The following is a 19783-nucleotide window of genomic DNA, read 5'->3' as shown; positions in this document are numbered from 1 at the left end:
GTGTATAAAATCACAATTTATTATTGGAAAGTAAAGATAATTATATCTACATTGCTGACATATAGTTTATTCTGGCAAATAACATGTAATTATGCCTTTAAGCATATAAAAGCTTAATATTTAACGACATTATTAATGTTGTATGTACCTTCACTTCACTTGCAAAAAACGATGACAGATATATATTAAAATCCAAACAAAAATATTATCGATTTTCTAATATACATGGATGGCCAGAAGTACGGAATAAAATTCATATCTTTTGAATGAGTTAATTTTTTTTAAAACGCCGAAACACGTTAACTGATTTTGATTTTTTCCCATCTTTCGGTTATATAATAATTAATTTTTCTTCAACCCCCTAACCCCCAGCTACCCCTACTTTTTTTTTCAAATGGAAACATAAGGCATGAGGGGGCTCGTTGAAAAGCTTATAGAAAACCGAATCCAGCCATACCAAATAAACAAGTTTTATTTTTTCAATAGCAAGGTTTTTAGGGTTGTATAAAACACCTACTTAACAAGTGAAATAAAATTTAATTATCTTCAGTGTTATCCTCCATGAATTTGCACAGAATAAAATAAAGAATTTGAAACTGTACCTATCACTGCTAACGCAAAAAAGATATATTTTTTATGTTGCGTTTTTTTGGCACCACTTACTTGCCAGGCTTTCTGGTTAATTTTTCGCTTTAGTTGTAAATTGGAGTTCGAAACGTTACTATTGTGTCAAAATCAAGTTATTTACTGAATTGCAATGGTATTGTCGGAAAGGCAACGCATCGAAATCTTGATATTGCTTGGATGTGGAGACAAAATAAGAAGTCAGGCTGAAGTGCGCGATTTATTTAATGCGAAATATCCCGAAAACCAAATCTCGCAAGGGACAGTTAGTAAAATATTTCACAAATTTGAGGAACACGGTACAGTGGAGACATTGCCCAAAATTGGACGGGCACGTACGTTGAATGAGGAAAAGAAATTAGACATTGCATTAGAACTTGTTAAAAATCCTCATACTTCAACTGTTTCATTGGCCCGCAATCCTGCAATTCGAATGTTTCTGAAACAAGAGAAATACCACCCATATCAGGTATGTCTTGTCCAAGAGCTTTGATCCAAGTGGTTAACAGGCACAGCTATCGCTTTTGGTCCCAGGAAAATCCACACTGGACATGGGAATCGCATACGCAGTATCCACAAAGAGTTAATGTATGGGCAGCAATCATCAACAACAGAATCTTGGGCCCATTCTTAGTTGAAGAAAATCTTACTGCCACCCGCTACCTGGATTTCCTAACATTTGACCTGATACCTGCTCTAGCTGTGATTTTCCCTCATGAAATTGATCCAGATATACCGAATGAAAGAATTTGGTTCCAACAAGATTGCGCTCCCCCCACATTTAGGTATTGATGTTCGAAGATACTTAGGTGAAATGTTTCCAAATCGCTGGATTGGTAGACGGGGTACAGTTGAATGGCCGCTAAGATCCCCCGAGTTAACACCCCTGGATTATTTTCTTGGGGATATTTGAAAGAAAGAGTGTACCAGGACAGGTTGGATAATATTGAGAATTTAAAGAGCAAGATTAAGGCAGAGATGCATAATTTACCAGATGAAGTCATTCAGAATGCTGTGGACAGCTTTTACTATCGACTTGGAGAATGCCAAATAGAGAATGGAGGACATTTTCAGCATTTGCGAAATTGAGTTTATTTCTGTAAATTATCTAGTTGTTTCAATTTCAAAATGAAAAAAAACTTGTTATTGAAAAAATAAAACTTGTTTATTTTGTATGGCTGGATTCGGTTTTCTATAAGCTTTTCAACGAGCCCCCTCATGCCTTATGTTTCCATTTGAAAAATAAGTAAGGGTAGCTGGGGGTTAGGGGGTAGAAGAAAAATAAATTATTATATAACCGAAAGATGGGAAAAAATCAAAATCAGTTAACGTGTTTCGGCGTTTTAAAAAAAAATAACTCATTCAAAAGATATGAATTTTATTCCGTACTTTTGGCCATCCCTGTATTACTAAGTTCTGAACATAAAACTTGTGGTTTCTAAAATTTGTAAATGATGTTATAAGAGACACAACAAACATCGTGACACAAACTTAAGATGTTTCAAATAGAAATATTTTCTATAATTTTACGTATAATATAGAAGGCTTTGTTGGATATAGGTATAATGACTATTTTTGAGAGTAAGAGAGATACAGTCACAAGATTCAGAAAAATACCAGCAACCTTAAGATTACCAATTTGTTTAAGAAATAATGAGACAACCATATACTGATAAAAATTGTGGAAATTTATATAGGATTTTTATATATTTGTAAAGGTTTTTATAAACAAATATAATATTGTAAATGCATTGAACAAACATGATACCTTGTGTAGAATTACATGTTTGAGTGTATATTTTCTTTTTTCGATGTACTGTGACGTTGTACTTTTACATTTTAAAATGTATTATTACTATTGACTTTTTGATTATTTTCTAATAAACAGTGTTAAAATCTTGTTTCAGTTAATACGGGTTTTCTTGAAAACCATAGTTTTTTAAAATTTAACAAGAGTAAAAAAAATTTTTAAATTAAATTATTCTGTAAATTAATATTATTATTTTTCAGTTCGGTAAATGGAAAAAAAGTTCGGTACAATTTTAGGGGTGCATCATCCCCAATGAACACCTTGCAGTGCTTCAATTAACTTTAAATCATAGTCAAAGAAGACCAGTAATAAACCTAAATCATGTACCAAATTTGGTTCGTCTGCAGTAAAGTGTTGCAGAGATATTATTTTTTTTTGAAATTTAGGGCCCCACTTTGGGGGATAATAACTCTTCAGGGGTGTAACTTTGTATATAGGTAAGATTGGTTAAATTACAATATTTTGGACACCCCTACATGCACCTGCCCTGTGTCGGTTGTTATGCGGGACACCCTGTATATCGATAATGTAAATTTTCATTTTGTGTGAAATACTCAAAATGTGTAAAATTACAATCATGCTTACTCAAAGTAACATTACTTATATGATGTAATTTTAATTTACCTACTATGGAGCCAAAATAACTAGTGATCTAGTATGTAATTTTACATACAAATTTTATGAGTGTAAGTATAGTAAATGGCTTTATAGCGTATAAGACCAATGCATGTACCTAATATTTTTTTACTTTTTCAGAACTATCGTAGGTTCTTCATTTTTAAATATTTCTTCTTATTTTGTTATAAGTCGTGCAAAGAAACTAATCAGAGAGACTGGTATAGTACTGTAAATATCTATTGCTCCATTTGCCTTGACTAGATATGTAATAATTACAACTTATTACTAATAATAACTACTGCAATAATAACAACTTATTTCTTGTTTCATTACATTTTCCCTTACGCAATATTCTCGTAACATGCTAGCTACACACAATGGATAGGGGTTATTATTGATATATTATGAAACTTCATTAAAGCTAATTATATAACAGTAGCAACTTAGCATATTAATTAAATAGTAAACTAATTTCAAGTTTTGTGAATAAGTGGTGAAACTGTTAATATAAAACAATAGCCATATTTGCGACTCTTTGTTCAGGAGCATATCAAACTTTTTGAGTTTACAATTTGAAGAATACTCAAATACCAGCTCCAGCTCTAAATGTTATTTTTTCGAAGAAATTTTGAAAAAAATCTACTTAATTGTTGCTAAAATGGATAAAATCGAAAATTTTTAAACGAGGATTGATAGTTGAGACTGCAAAGGGCATGTATAAAAATTGGGAGCTCAAAATAATCATTGGTTTTACCGTGAGAGAGAATTGAATAATAAGTATAAATCTGTATTTTCCTGATTAACAATTGAATTGTGCGAAATCTACGTAGCCGATTTCGATGCAATTTCTTCAATACTACCATATCATGAAGTACTCAGAACCATACTTTTTATATGGCTGCTCTAAAGTCAAGGTCCAAAATAAATTCATGAAAACTATACTGCATTGCAGCAACAATAAATGCACATAAAAATTTAGGACCACTTTTATTTTGAAGAAAATCTTAAAACGAAATTTTTTGTCTTTGACTATTTTGTTAATATTCTTCGAGTTATACATGAAAGAAGGGAGAAAAATGCGCCTTTTCAATTTTTTTTTTTACATTTTCTTGCGCTAACAATTATGCTCAACTTTTTCAACGGGCACATATCGCAATTATTATTTTACATAATATTTAGAACTATTTCTAACAAAAATTACTATATAGAACTATATAAAACATCCATCCCGGAACAGTTAATACCAACTGGACTATACTACTCACAACTTATCCAAAAAAATTTGGGAATAGTTTTCGAGAAAAAAATAAAAGTTGCAGTACATTCAACCATTACATAGCTGGACAACTGTAGTCTCTAACGTTATTCGCAATACGCGTAGAGAGTCACATCTTAGAATACTGAAATCCGATTTTACAATCGTCGTTGCGTTAGTGTTTACCTGTTATCTGTGGTGTTTACAATAGTTTTTTAGTAGTTAGTGTCAAAATGGCTTGCGTGTATAGCAACTCGGAGTTGATGAATATCGTTTTAATTTATGGTGAAGCAAGACATCATTTTGTATTATGGTGAAGCATTTGTGTTATGATGAAGCAAAACAACATTTGTGTTAGTTCGTAGAAACTGAGTAAGACGGACCCAAATGTATTTACACGTGGGTGGATTAAATTTTGAACAGTTGTTATAACATTAGGTATGTCAAATTATGTTATTATTTAAAACCACAAATTAATTTTATTAATTAATAATAACAATAACAGCAATAGCAGTTGAATTTGCTGATATAAAATAGGTGCCATAAAATTTTATTTATTTCTTTCCTTGCGAAAGTTTTTGTCCGGTTTTATCACACTTTGCCGCCATGCTGGTCGCATTGTGCGAAGTTTTACAGTGTACCAGTTTCCAATGCCGTGCAGAAGTATATTTTTAAATCATTTTCGAACTGCCCTTTTCGATTTATAGTATGTCTTATTGTGCAAATGAGAAAAATTATATACTTCCTCAGTATGAGATATTTCTATACGGGCAAAACTACATTTCTAAAATCAACCCCTTGACGAACCTTTTGGTACAAAAAACTATTTATTTAAAAAAATATATAATTCAATCAAATAAAAACAGTTACATTACTACAAATAAATAAATAATTACAGGCAATATTAATAAAAATGTTGCAAGGGTGTTTCGGTTTTTAGTTACTTATACTGTACCTACCTACGATTAATTGACACTTTTCTATCGGAAATATCTGCACCATAAATATTCAATGTTTACGTCTAATAACGCGAAAAATTGTTTTTTGAGAAAGTGGAACAATATTTCCTGTACTTTGATTGCCTATGTGATTTCAAGCTTCGAGTTCTTGTTTACAGCGGTCAACTGAAAAAAATGTATAATTAACCACAACTATTTTAATACTAAATGCTATTTCCAATCTTTTTTAAGCGGTCTATTTTTTTAGCGGTTACACATACTTCTGTGGGTTGTAGTGACAAACTTTTAGTGATTGTACTCCATGCAATCCATTAGTTTAGTGAAATTAGGTATGGTTCCTCCACAGCGGTGTTTTCGATATTGTTACATCATGATATCACGAAATGAGAAAAATATCAGATATCGTAACTATCTCAACATCTAATCGCAATGAGATTTGCTTTGGTGAATATCTAATAATAACAAAACCGGGAATTAGAGATGAACAAACGATGAAACGAACTGTGACCTGTTTTGCATTTAAGAAGGAAATGAACTGCAGATATCCTTGTTATAAAAATTTTAAACGAACTCTTCATTGCTAACAAATAATTAGTAATTATAGAATTTATTAGGGATGTTGCCTTGAACTCATAGTAATAAAAAACAGAAATAAAGCAGTATTTCTGATGTTGCTTTCACCAAGATTTTAACTCTGAAAGTTAGAAGAAAAAAACCTGTAATTTTGTTTGATATAAAAAGTTCAGAGATGAAACTTGAATTAATTTTATTTTGTAAATTTGAATTGACCGTTATAAATCGAAAAACAAAAACATTATTTCACTATTTTTCAAAATATTTGTTAAAATGTTTAATATTTAATAATTTACTTCCTGTTGTTAGAAATAAGAAAAAGTGTTCTAGAACTTTCTATATTAATAAAAATGCCACAGTAGTATTAGAACAGGGTTGTCCAACTTGCGGCCCGCGGGCCGCATCCGGCCCGCGATGCTATTAGTTGTGGCCCGCGTAATGTTTTACGAAAAGCATATATTTTCTTTAAATGCTGCCATTGTGAAAAAAGATTTATATTTTATGGTCTCTCTAACACTTGCTAATGTACAACCATGTAAAGAGGCTGAGTGCAGGAAAGTGCATGGAACGATTTTTTGCCATAAGAAAGGAAATCCCTGCATTCCTCAATGAATACGTTTCATCTGACACAACTGAATTGGAAGAGAAGTTTAAGGATCCAGAATTCTTAAGACAGTTAGCTTTTATAACAGATCTGACTAATCATCTTAACAATTTAAACTTGAGTCTTCAAGGAAGAAACCAGACGGTTTCAGATTTGATCGGAAAAATAAACGGATTCCGGAATAAGCTGAACGTGTTTAAACATGCTTTGGAAAAGAACAACCTGACACACTTCCCTAGCTGTCTGCAACTAGCAGAAGAATTCAATAGTGAGGAAAATATTGAGTTTTCATGCTGCAGTTCACAAATTCAACAAGTTATTGATGAATTCAATACAAGATTTGAAGAAACTGAAAGTCTTAAAAGCAGTGTACTGCTTTATAATAATCCTCTTGGAGCAACCATTGAAAATCAACCACCCGACTTACAACTTGAGTTATGTGATCTTCAAGCTGACATGTTCCTAATCATCAGACAAGAAAAAGGACCTGAATTTTCAAATTGATGTCTAAGGAGAAATTCCCAAACCTGCGAGATTTTGGACTGAAAATGACATCAATGTTCGGAAGCACATATACACGTGAAAGTGCCTTTTTCTCAATGAAGTACATTAAAAACCGCAACAGAAGCAACCTTTCCGATTCTTCCTAACGTCATCTCATGAGACTGTCTACAACTGAACTGGAGGTGGACATTTCTTCATTGGTGGATGAAGCCGATCGACCACAGTCTTCACATTAGATACAACTTTTCATTATTATTGCAATGTTTGTCATAGTTCTTGAAAAAAATTATGTATAAATTTTCTATTTATCTAAAAAAATGTAGTTGTTGAGCAATAAAAGAAATAGTACTCCTTTTTTGTTTTAATTATTTTTATACCTCATGTTATTTTATTACTTTAACAAAATTATTATATGGCCCGCAACCACATCAAAGGTTTTAGTTTTGGCCCTTGAGGCCTTGCAAGTTGGACACCCCTGTATTAGAACTATAAACAACAACGCTGCGACAAATGTTCAACACTGATTGAGTTCCTCAAAATAACAATCTTAAGAGATTATCTATTTTTCAAGAACTATTATAAACCTAAAACCTTGATATTGCAAGTCAGTTATAGCAACTACCAATATGTAAAATATGAACAACAACTAACCACCCCTAAAGGGGTTTCATATGCATATCTGAGAAGTTTAACTTTAAAAAGAATCATTGTTTCTAGATTTAGATGTCATTTACATTTAAAAGATTTTTGTACTATTAGTTTATTTCGTAGCCCTTAGTCCAAGATCCAAAAAGTTTTTTAAGAACGTTCACTGTTCAAGCTAGAAATCTACTGAGTGTTCCGAATTTTAATCACAAAAATTCCGGAAACAAGTGTAAATAAAGGCGCTTTGCTATATAAACTAATTTTAGAAGCTGCACCATTTTTTTTTAATATTGGCCGTTAAAGTTGTCAAAAAAAAGTTATATCTCTAAATGCCTTCTGAACAAGTGAAAATAATGAAACGAAATACAATTTTGTGTACACAATGAATAAATTAAAGGAAATTGAACTTGAAAAAAACTGAGTTGTACAAAAAAGTTACGAAATTATCCTCGTTCAAAATAAAATTTACATTTCGAATATGTTAAAAAACATATTTTATACAATATTTAGATCAGAGTCCAGAGTGGTTCGTCATTATTTTTCAGAAAAATCTAACCACATAATGATATTTTACGAACATTTTTCTTTTTACAAAATACCAAAATGCTTTACAGAATCACAAAAAAGTAACTTTATTTATTTTAAATAAGTAATAATAATTTTTACTTAAAGCATATTTTTTTAATGAATACTACAATCAGATAAGATTAATAATAATCTTGACTGAAAAAAAAAATGGTAAGAAAAGTATTTGTAATAATTATTACTTGGAAACTAAAAAAGATTAAAGTTTATTTTCAAAATGACTTCTTTCTTCAATGCAAACTCTTCATCTCTTTCAAATGTTGTTAATTGCTTTCGTATTTTATAAATTTTCTCTAAAAATATTGCAATTTTTCATATGTTTTTTTATTAATTCGTTCCCACAAAACATAGTCCACTGGATTAATATCGGGTGACCTTGGTGGCCAAACAATCGGTGGTCCACTCTACCAATCCATCTCCCCGGGTAACACTTGTTTCAAAATTCTTTTACATTTAATGCAAAGTTTGGACCTGCAGTATCTTGATGGTCATCTTCTCACTTTAATAAAACAGGTAATTTATTTTCTACAAATTCTAGACAAAGCTATCCTGTCAGATGAGGTCCTACTAACTGATTTTTAATTAAACCACACCACACATTGACCGAAAATTTGAATAGGGATTTTTTTTGTATTACTGCATTTGGATTTTCATATGACCACAAATGGTTGTTTCTAGAATTATTATACATTCCTTCTGTTGTGAAAATCGACTCGTCCGTAAATAAAATTTTAGCAACTGACCTCCTATGTCCGGTAATCCATCGAACTCTTTTATGCCTTTCTTCGAACATTTGTACACTTTTTCCATACTTTAGTAAGAGTAATGCCAATTTCACTCGAAATTCTTCTGGTGCTTGAAGATGGATTTTCCTTTGTTAGATTAATGTCTCTTTGTTTTTTTATATTTCAAAATTGGTGGGGTTTCAAGAGCATGGTTAGGTGACAAAGTCATAATTTTTCCTTCCCCCATAAATTTCGATTCGATGTTAAAATTCGGAACAACCTGTATATCTTTAATCTATCTTCAGTAATAGAACTGCTTGCTATATTTTTATATTTAACAAATATTTTGGCACTTTCAGTTTTCAACTGAAAGAAATTTCAAAGAAATATTTCTTTTCAAATTACCGCAGCGGACGACTTTATGGGTTTAGTTATGGATTCTATAAGTTTAACAGATTTCATCTTCAATTTTTTTCAAATTCTTCAATAGAATGAGAAATTTACAATGAAGTTTTGTTATGAATATTTACACTTGCGATTAGCTACTATTGGTCATTGTTGGTACTGTCAACTTTGCAACATAGACATAATGAGATTACCACTATAAATATAATTAATGTCAAAATTTAGAAATCTCCACTAAAAGATAAACAAAAAAATGTATTCTACTATTAGTTGATTTTATTTTATAAGTGTAAAAAGCTTACGAATAGCTTTAAGAAAAACATGTTGTTACACCCTGTATGTTGTTGTTTCTGTAACAAAGCATGCTTTGATATCATATGTCCTACATTATTTTGAATTGTTTTAATGGTCTGTCAAACTATACGATTAAATTTAATTTCATTTGAGTAGATCACTATGAAAATACAGTACTTTTCCATAATGTATATTACCATTAACTTCTAAAACAAGTAAGACAGAGGGCAGGTGCTCAAAATCATTGATATTTGTAGGTAAGTAGGTACAAAAATGTCGGTGTATGATTAAAGTAGTAACAGGAAAGAGAGAGTAGACATTTTCGTAAATATTTAAGTTTCCTATCTACATTTCAATGTTACGGTTAAATCTGATGTCATTATCATATTCCTCGAAACGTTCCGGTGTCTGATTCATTCCGGTTATTCATTTCAGTGAATCAAAATTAATCAAGAAAGGAATTTCTTAAATACCTTGACAATTAATGAAAAATTTACAGTTACTTTGTCTAAATATAACGGCACCTTTAAATGTGCACCATGTGCAAAGGTAAATTAATTTTTATCTAGATAAAAGATAATTGATACAATTCATAACTATCATTCATAAAATCAGTTAACGTGTTTCGGCGTTATAAAAAAAATTTACTCATTCAAAAGATATGAATTTTATTCCGAACTTCTGGCCATCCCTGTATGTATTTAAAATTTATAAATATATATTTTTTCTTTTTAGTTTAGGAAAAATACTAATACATAAAATAAAAAAATTCTACATGCCACAAATAAGTAATTAGAAACAATAATTATGTCGAAACCCGAAATAATTAAAATGTATGAACTGGGTGAATTAAATATTTTAGGAAATGCAATTTTCTTCAAAACCCTTGAAAATAACTTTAATTGTGACAACGGTATTATATTTTCTCTAAAGAAGTATAAAAAATATTTATATCTATATTCACATTACTGTCCTGATTGATTGTAACTGGAAAGACTTTTGGTTGTTAATTTTTTTTAATATTGTCAACGTTTTCTAAATATAACAATTGAAAATCACTTTCCTGACGTTCTCGACCTTGATACGGATAGAGTTAGAAAAATATCTATTCAAACATTTTTTACTCATAGTCTCCTCTGAAACCACATGTTCTTGGATTGTTAATATCTCATTTAGTTTCCATGATATTGTTATTTGAGTGTAACGTGTTTGTGTTAGTAACGATTTTTGATATATGCGATTTTCTGGAACAACGATGTACGCATTTTGCATGAAACTGGGGAAAACTTTCAAGGAAACTTTTTACCTTTTGAAACAAGCTTACGGAGATAATGCTTTTGGTCGTACGGATTGTTTTCATGATTTAAAAGTGGTCGTCAGTCAATTGCAGATAATTCTTGACCAAGAAGGCCTTTTACTTGAACTGATGACTCGCGTTCAGAAAGTCAAAAATCTGGCACGTGCAAATCGCCGATTGACTATGAGAAAAATTGCAAAAGAGGTTAGCATCTCAATTGGGCCATACCATGAAATTTTGACTGAAAAATTAAATAAGTATACAGCAAAATTTGTTTCTCGTTTGATGACCGAACAACAGAAAGAAAATCGTGTGGGCATTTCTTGGCACCCCGTTGAACAATCCAATGGCGATAAAACATTCATTCAAAGGATCACAACGGGAGACGAAAGCTAGGTTTACGGCTACAACATTGCGACAAAAGTTCAATCAGCACAATGGATTGGCAAGGAATCTACACGCCCCAAAAAAGCACGTCAGTTTCGATCCAATGTCAAAGTGATGCCCACTTTTTTTTCGACTAATGGAATTGTGCATTTTGAATTCTTGCCTCAAAGTGAAACGGTGTATTACTATCAAGACGTTTTACAAAGGTTACGTGAAAAAATAAATCCGCAAAAAGAGACCAGAATTATGGCGAGACAACTCATGGTTCTTGCACCATGACAATGCACTCACACATTCAGCTTTGTCAGTTCATTAGTTTAGTGCCAAAAATCAGATTACTGTCCTCCCGCATTCTCTTTACTCGCCAGACCTGGCTCCTTGTGATTTTAATAATAATAATAATTATTATTATTATGCCTTTATTTATATCACAATTTTTTTTTATACATGGACGTATTTAAAGGATGGCGATATTCACCATATGGTGCTCTTCCATATAACCATCCAGGAAAATAAGGAAGCATTACAAACATACGCTATAGCAAATAAAGTAGCAAACATAAAAGAGAAACAAAAACAATTATTTAAACACATAACACACCCAAATGTACACTCATATTACGACAAAAATTAAATCCAGTAATAATAAAAATAATACAACCAACTGATACAATAATTAACTAATAAAGATTTTAAGACTTTTTTTAAAAAACTGTGAACAGACTTGCGGGACCTGACATCATTAGGCAAAGAATTATAATTTTTAAAGCATTGTAAGAGAATGACCGGTGAAACAGAGCAGTCCTATTCTTTGGAACACAAAAGTTACAACGGTTACGCGTGGGCAAATGATGCACGTCAAAATTCGTAATGAGCTTTGAAGTTAAATATTCAGGTTTATGACATAATAATAACTTAAAAGTCAAACAGGACAACTGGATCCGAAATCTAGCACCACTTCGAATTTTTAAAACTAGGAGAAATATGATCAAACTTACGAAGACCATAACTAAACCTGATACAAGCATTTTGAACTTTTTGGAGATGCTTTTTATCCCTGAGGTCCAAAACAGGCCAATATACTGCCATGCGGTATGAAATGGTGGATAATATCAGCGAATCACAGATTTTTAATTTAATTTCAGTACTAAGAAGATTTTTATGCATGTAAAGAGCTTTCAGCTTGTCAAAAGATTTCTGAGTAAGATAGGTAGTTGACATGCTTGGAAAATCTAAGAGAATTGTCTACCCACAACCCTACATTTTTGCAGTTGTCAGTTGGAACAATAGTATGTCCATTCAAAATAATAGTAAAATCTGAGTTATCTACAATGACATTCCTTTTATTTCCAAAAATTAACATTTGAGTTTTAGATTAATTTAAAATAAGATTATGAGCCAAAGATACCTCAGAGATAAAGTTTAGATCAGTATTGATCAGGGCCGCAGCTAGAGTTATCGATCTTAAAAAAAAAGGACACAATCAGTGACCCGGGGGGCCTAGCCACAGCTGAAGAGATGTCAGAAGGACAAAAAGACAACTGCATACTGATGGGACTAACAATATCGGAGATAACTATAAAAATCAGCAGTAAAAGAAAAGAGGATCTAGGACATTACCCTGAGGAAGTCCAGCAGAGAGGGTAGGGGAGGGGGGAGTAATAAATAATACAATTTAAAAAAATAAAGTTCGGTTACTTTAGTCAAATTTATGTGACATTTTCAAGTGGTTCAAAATATACATAATAACAATACTAATGTTTATAAATTGTCACATAAAGTTTATTTATTCCTTAAAATAAAATATATTTTGAAGAAAAACATTTAAGTGCATCCTTTTTTCGTCTATCAAGATTCAAAATTTCAGTAAAGCTAAATAGAAAAAACTCGTATAACTAAAAGTTCTTTCCAGGAGCATTAAAACAGAGAAATTTCTAAAAAAAATACACCGCTCCATTGGGCGATGTAAACACGTACCTAACTAATACTACTTTAAATGACAGCTACTGAAAATATAACACCATTTACACAATTAATTATCTTTATTGGTTTCCAAGAAAAACGTATTTCCAAAGATATATATCGATCACCATGTATTTACAATTAGAATAAGAATATGTCACACGACAAAAACTTGAAATTCTAGAAGGGAATTTTAGTATTAAGTAATATAAGAGAAATCTGTAAACCGCATTACTACTATTACTGTTACAAGAAAATAGAATTTAACGTAAATTCTAATTAATACATTTACAAAATTCAATTATTTATCCCATATTTAATTTAAAAAAATAGTTAATGTTTGTAAATATATTTTATGTTAACTCGAATATACTAGTAATAAAATCGCACTAAATAACTTTTCTGTTTAGTGTTATAGTGTATATTTTTTATATACATGACATTTGTTTTACAATAATTTTGGGCATCTAAATAATGTTTCAGTTAAAATTAATAAAAATCGCACTATTCTTAAAAAATATTATTTACTTCAGTTTGTAATTTGAAACATCTATGTAATTTATATCCTACCTTTGTTAAAAAATATCCAGTCACTTATAAAGGGTGTAATAATATACTCAGGAACTACTCAGCACATTGTTTTAAACCCGTTCGTTGAATATTTGATTTACGATGAACAAAAGTTTATCGAAAAATGAGTCAGAACACATTCGCTCGTAGAGGGCTACTGACCCGGTGAACAATACGACAGTTTTCAAACAATTTCGAAATTACTAAAACATGCCACAAACGTTGTCCCTTGCGAGACCAACTAAGAAATCGTTGCTCTTTCATTCGCATTCGTGCCACCTCTCTTCTTGTAGTTTGTTAGCCTACATTTCGTGCGGGCCGTCTGTGCACTAGCCTCATTAAGGAAGTGAATAAAAATTAAGGTGTCCGTACACGTCAAGGTTTGTGTATGCCATGTGGATAGCGTATATTTACAGTAGGTGCCAAATCTAGGTAAAGTAGTGTACAGGGTCGTTGCGCCAGTGAGAGTTTTATAGACCTAAAATGTCTGAAATAAAATCAATAAATATAATTATTGACTTTTGGTTTATAAAGTTTCATCAAAATTTCTCAAATAATAAAAAAGGCTATGATGGTAATCATTTCAAATTTCAAAAAAAATTAATTTATCCAGTATTACAAATACAAACATTTTACAAGGGCGACATTTTTTAGCAAACCTTTCATCTTTAAGACAAAGAAATAGAAATTATAGATGAAACAATAGACCTCTGATAAAATTCAGGGTGTCTGGTAAGTAAATGGCATACTCTCGGGTCAGGAAGGGGAGGCCAAAATAACCCTAGTTTCTAATAAAAAAAAATCCTAAACGGAGATACAGAGTCGCAAAGGGATGCTCAGTGATTTATTCGGCTTTGACTTTTGAACCGACATGTATTTAATAAAATTTTAATATTATATGTAGGCCATAAAGGCTCATAAAACCATACTACAGTAGACGTTCTACAATGTCAAGGAAGTCAGGAACAGACTTCCCACCACATTCGTTGGGCCAAAATTTTGACAGGTGTCATTTTATAAAGCTGAAAACTGAATTTTTAAATACTTTCGTCATTCCTCTTTAAAAAAGGTACTCTACATTTGTTTCGATAAAATTAGCCGTTTATGAAAAAATTAAGTGTACGAATAACATTGACTTTCGAAATTTATTTAATTATCAAGTTTATTAACATAAACTGTTTAAACATAATAATTAATCGAATAACATCATAACTAATAATTCGTACTAAAATAATCAAATTTGTCATTACTACATCTCATTAATGCTGACACGCATCTAACTTATGGACAAGCACTCGACAATTGTGTGGAGGCAAGAAGAATTTATTCCGACACATCCAAATCACTTCAACGCAAGGATGTTAAAAATTCGGAAACATTGCTTCTTCTTGTTTAATTGAGCAGATTTTCTAAATGGGCGCCCTCTCTATACATTTGCTTATCCGACTTATGTTTTCTCGTTATACTTGAAATAACATTCCATTGTCTCGAAAGTATTTAAAAAGTCAGTATTCAGCTCTATAAAATAACACCTCTCAAAATTTTGGCCCATCGAGTGTGGTGGCAAGTCCGTTCCTGACTTCCCTGACAGTCTACAACATCTAATGTAGTATGGGTTTACGAGTCTTTATAACCTACATAAAATATTAAAGAGGCACTTTCGGAATTTTATTTTTATTACAAACTAGGGTTGTTTTGACCTCCCGGCAGTATGCCATATACTTACCAGACACCCTGTATGTGCAGATTAGTACTATGTCAAAAAGTGATATATATATATGGAAGTACTAGTGTACCAAATTTCAATAAAATCTAATGAGGCGTTTCAAAGTTATTTGAAAAAGAAAACAACTTTTTTTGTCAAGCAGCTTAAAATTGGAGGTAAGTGTAACTACAAAATAAGCAGATTTAACAAAATCTGCTTATTTTGATCACATGCAACCGTGGTAGCTCCATGTACACTCGACGCAAGATAAAGGTTTCCAATCTGAATCGTATTTTGTTTGAAATATGACGGCTTAACCGCTTGTCTATATGGGGCTTTCCCATTAAACTCGTGTGGCAATATTTTACCGCCATATCTGACATTTTACGAGTTTTGTACAAAAATGCTTTCCTAGTAGATTGGCATTTTTAAAATGGGACTAATCGGCAAACTCTTATAGCAGACCCCGTATGCATTTTTTATTATCTTGTTTCTATTAAAAAGAGTTGCATTTACATTACAATAGAAAAATCGATTCATCCTAGTTAATAAATCTTGCGAAACGTCTACTACCTACTTACGAATAGTTACATTGAACGGATTTAAAAAAATTAAAAGTTTTAATTTTTTTTTAATTTTGAAAACCCTGCAGCTTGGAAACGGCGGCCTTAAGAGCCTACGTGTGTGTAACAAAATTTACAATTTTAGCAACAGAATGGGCCTCTGGTTTTTTTGTACGCCATTAATGAACACTGTATAGGTGGCCGCAATGAAATCAGTTGAAGTTTCTTATGAAAGTTGTAAAGCATACAATTCTACATAAAAATGGCCTCTTGACTTTTTCTTGTACTATTAAAATTAACAGAGTTAGGGAGGCTGGAAGTTAAGGGAAGATTTTGTATTTTTTTCAATCTACTTTAAAAAATGTAACTTTTCTTTTCAGAGAAATAGATATAATTTTTAATTTTTAATAAGAAAGTTGTAACAATTTTAAATTTTTAATCGTTAATTTTAATGATGACAAAACTAAGACATTTTTTTTCTATACTATTCGATTGATTATTTAAAATAATGAAAAGTTGCCTTCGAATTTTTTTTACGTTTGTTTTTTGGACAGATACAAATTTATTTACCTTTTAAATTTTATTTAGCTCCTACGACACTGTCAGGACAAAGATAAAAAATCACGTTCGCTTTGTCGCACTCATGGTACGAAGTTGTGGACAACTCATATGATTATGACAAAGATAGATTATTTCGTTCTTTAAATTATTGTATGTGTTAATCTCAAATAGATAAATACATATTAATAAGGACTAATATTTTTTCTTTTAGCCTAAAACGGATTTCAACGCATGCAAACTAACCTCCAAAAATAATATTTCCGTGATAACTCGGGTTCTAATTAATATTTATGTAATGCATCAGTTGAATGAACAGTATGGCGATATTCCACCAAATAGAGATACGCTCTGGGAACGTATACAAAATATTTGGAACGCTGTAGACGTGAATTATACCGGGTATCCCAACGAAAATTTGACCCCCCCTATAATTGGAAAACCGAATAATATTTCAAAATTCGCCGAGACCCGTCGATTTTTGTACTTGGGGGGAGCTTTTTTGACAGTCAAGCCAACTCGATATGTTCATCCCCCTAATGCCTAGCAACCCCAACTTAAAAATTTCAAATGCAACTACCCCACTTGTGGCACATCATTTTAAAGCCCCTTTCATTGCGAATACAGTGACGTACCGTTTTTAGAAATCGTTTGAGATTTGACAGAATTATTGGTTAAAAACGAAAAGATGACAAACCAACTTACGCGTAGTAATTTCTACACAAATGCCCACCACTAATAAGTTTTTCATCTACTACACATGACCGCATTACCTAATTGTTATTGATGTGTCTATCAGTTTACAAAAAAGTCAGAAATGAAATAAAAAAGCTGAAGCAAATAAAACTAGATACTAAAATAGTTATTAGTAGAAGATACTTAAGTTTATAGGAATTCAGACCTTTTCAAAATAACAAAAAATCAGTACTACAAAAAAAGTCGGTGTTTTTTGCTTGTGACCAAGAAATCGTTAGTTTCAGCCGTTATTGAAAGTATTAACGTGTGTTCGAAATGGTTTATTCTATCGCGGAAAGAGTAGAAATTGTTGCAATTTATTATCGAAATCACGATTGCGCTAAAGCTACAGCACGAATTTTTAATGCCAATCATCCTGAAAAAAATGTAAACCACCAGTACGTTAAACACCTGATTGACAAATTTGTTGCAACAGGTTCGCTTTTAAACAAGAAACGTGAAGTAATTGGGCCAGTTCGAAATGAAGCAGTTGAAGTGGCAGTTTTGGGTCATGTACAGATGGATAATAAGCAATCGATTACAACTGTGTCTCAAGCTTCTGGCGTATCCCGTTCCAGTGTTCATCGAATTTTGAAAAAACACAAGTTTCATCCATTTAAGATGACGCTGGTTCAAGAGTTACATGAAGATGACTTTGATCGCCGTAACCAATTTTGCGAATACTTTAGTGAACAACTTCTACTGAATCCAAATCTTCTCTACAATACATGTTTCTCCGACGAATGCACATTTATGTTGAATGGCGAAGTGAATAGACACAATTGTCGTTATTGGAGTGATACTAATCCGCATTTAATCAGGGAATTTCATACTCAGACACCTCAAAAATTGAATGTTTGGGCAGGCATTTTGGGCGACCATCTTGTTGGACCATTTTTCATCCAAGGTAATCTCGATGGAAACACCTATCTAGAATTATTGGAAAGTACAATTGATCCTAGGATAACAGAGATTTTAGAAAGTGACGACAATTTACTAGAAAATGAAATAACCTTCCAACAAGATGGTGCGCCCCCGCACTATGCTGCTGCTGTGCGACAATTTTTGGATGACCATTTCCCGGGGCATTGGATTGGCAGAAGAGGTCCCGTCGAATGGCCACCAAGATCTCCGGATCTGTCCCCTTTGGACTTTTTTCTGTGGGGTCATTTAAAATCACGAGTGTACGCCACTCAGCCGGAAACATTGCAAGTGCTACGTCAGAGAATTGTAGAAGAATGCCGATTAATAACTGCGGATGTCTTTAATAATGTTCGAACAGAATTTGAAAACAGACTGTATTATTGTTTGGAAGTTAACGGGGGTCATTTTGAGCAATTCATCAAATAAATCTGATTTATTATTTGCTTCAGCTTTTTTATTTCATTTCTGACTTTTTTGTAAACTGATAGACACATCAATAACAATTAGGTAATGCGGTCATGTGTAGTAGATGAAAAACTTATTAGTGGTGGGCATTTGTGTAGAAATTACTACGCGTAAGTTGGTTTGTCATCTTTTCGTTTGTAACCAATAATTCTGTCAAATCTCAACCGATTTCTAAAAACGGTACGTCACTGTATTCGCAATGAAAAGGGCTTTAAAATGATGTGCCACAAGTGGGGTAGTTGCATTTGAAATTTTTAAGTTGGGGTTGCTAGGCATTAGGGGGATGAACATATCGAGTTGGCTTGACTGTCAAAAAAGCTCCCCCCAAGAACAAAAATCGACGGGTCTCGGCGAATTTTGAAATATTATTCGGTTTTCCAATTATAGGGGGGGGTCAAATTTTCGTTGGGATACCCTGTATACGACGCCTCGTTACATCTATGCCAAACAGATTACAAGCCGTTGTTGATTCGGATGGTAGTTGGACATATTATTAGACTGTTTTGTTGTTTCATTGTTTATAAAATGATGTCAAAATAAGTAAATAAGTTCATAACATTATGGGCCCGAAAATGCTTCTTTTCTTATGGACGTAAAATTTAAAAAAATCCTGTTTCTCTAAATATTTCGAAAACGATTTAAGATATGAGCTTTGGTGTATAGTACAGTGGCAGTGTAATATTATCTTAAATCGTTTTCGAGATATTTAGAAAAAATTGGATTTTAAATTTCTTTCGACATCTATCTCAGAAACGAAACATTTCCGGACCCATAATGTCATGAACTTATTTACTTATTTTCACTTCCAGAACACGTCCTTTAAATATTTCCCTCTCCGCCCGAAACTGTATAAGTTATAATAAAACTGTAGTTTACAATACTTTTTTATTTTGTTGCCTTCATGACCTTCCTACCTACTTTCTGCAGAATATGACACAAATTCTTATTTCAAAATATTAATTTTCTCAGGGACAAGAAAAATAATGTGGTAAGACAAAATAATTTCAAAACCTTCC

General features: G+C 32.0%; 1 protein-coding gene across 1 annotated transcript in view; it reads right to left on the bottom strand.

Moving 5' to 3' along the window:
• The window catches only part of LOC108917166, a 69237-nt gene extending 55129 nt beyond the window's left edge, over positions 1–14108 (bottom strand). The window contains exon 1 of the mRNA XM_018723645.1: positions 13818–14108. The gene's annotated coding sequence lies outside the window, so the exon portion shown is untranslated. The remainder of the gene's footprint in view (positions 1–13817) is intronic.
• Between the last annotated feature and the right edge of the window lie 5675 nt (positions 14109–19783).

This window comes from Anoplophora glabripennis, unplaced genomic scaffold, assembly GCF_000390285.2.
Source record: "Anoplophora glabripennis isolate ALB-LARVAE unplaced genomic scaffold, Agla_2.0 scaffold79, whole genome shotgun sequence".
NCBI classification, from domain to species: domain Eukaryota; kingdom Metazoa; phylum Arthropoda; class Insecta; order Coleoptera; family Cerambycidae; genus Anoplophora; species Anoplophora glabripennis.
The sequence above is the reverse complement of the archived record's forward strand: the minus strand, read 5'-3'. Positions and strand labels throughout refer to the sequence as shown.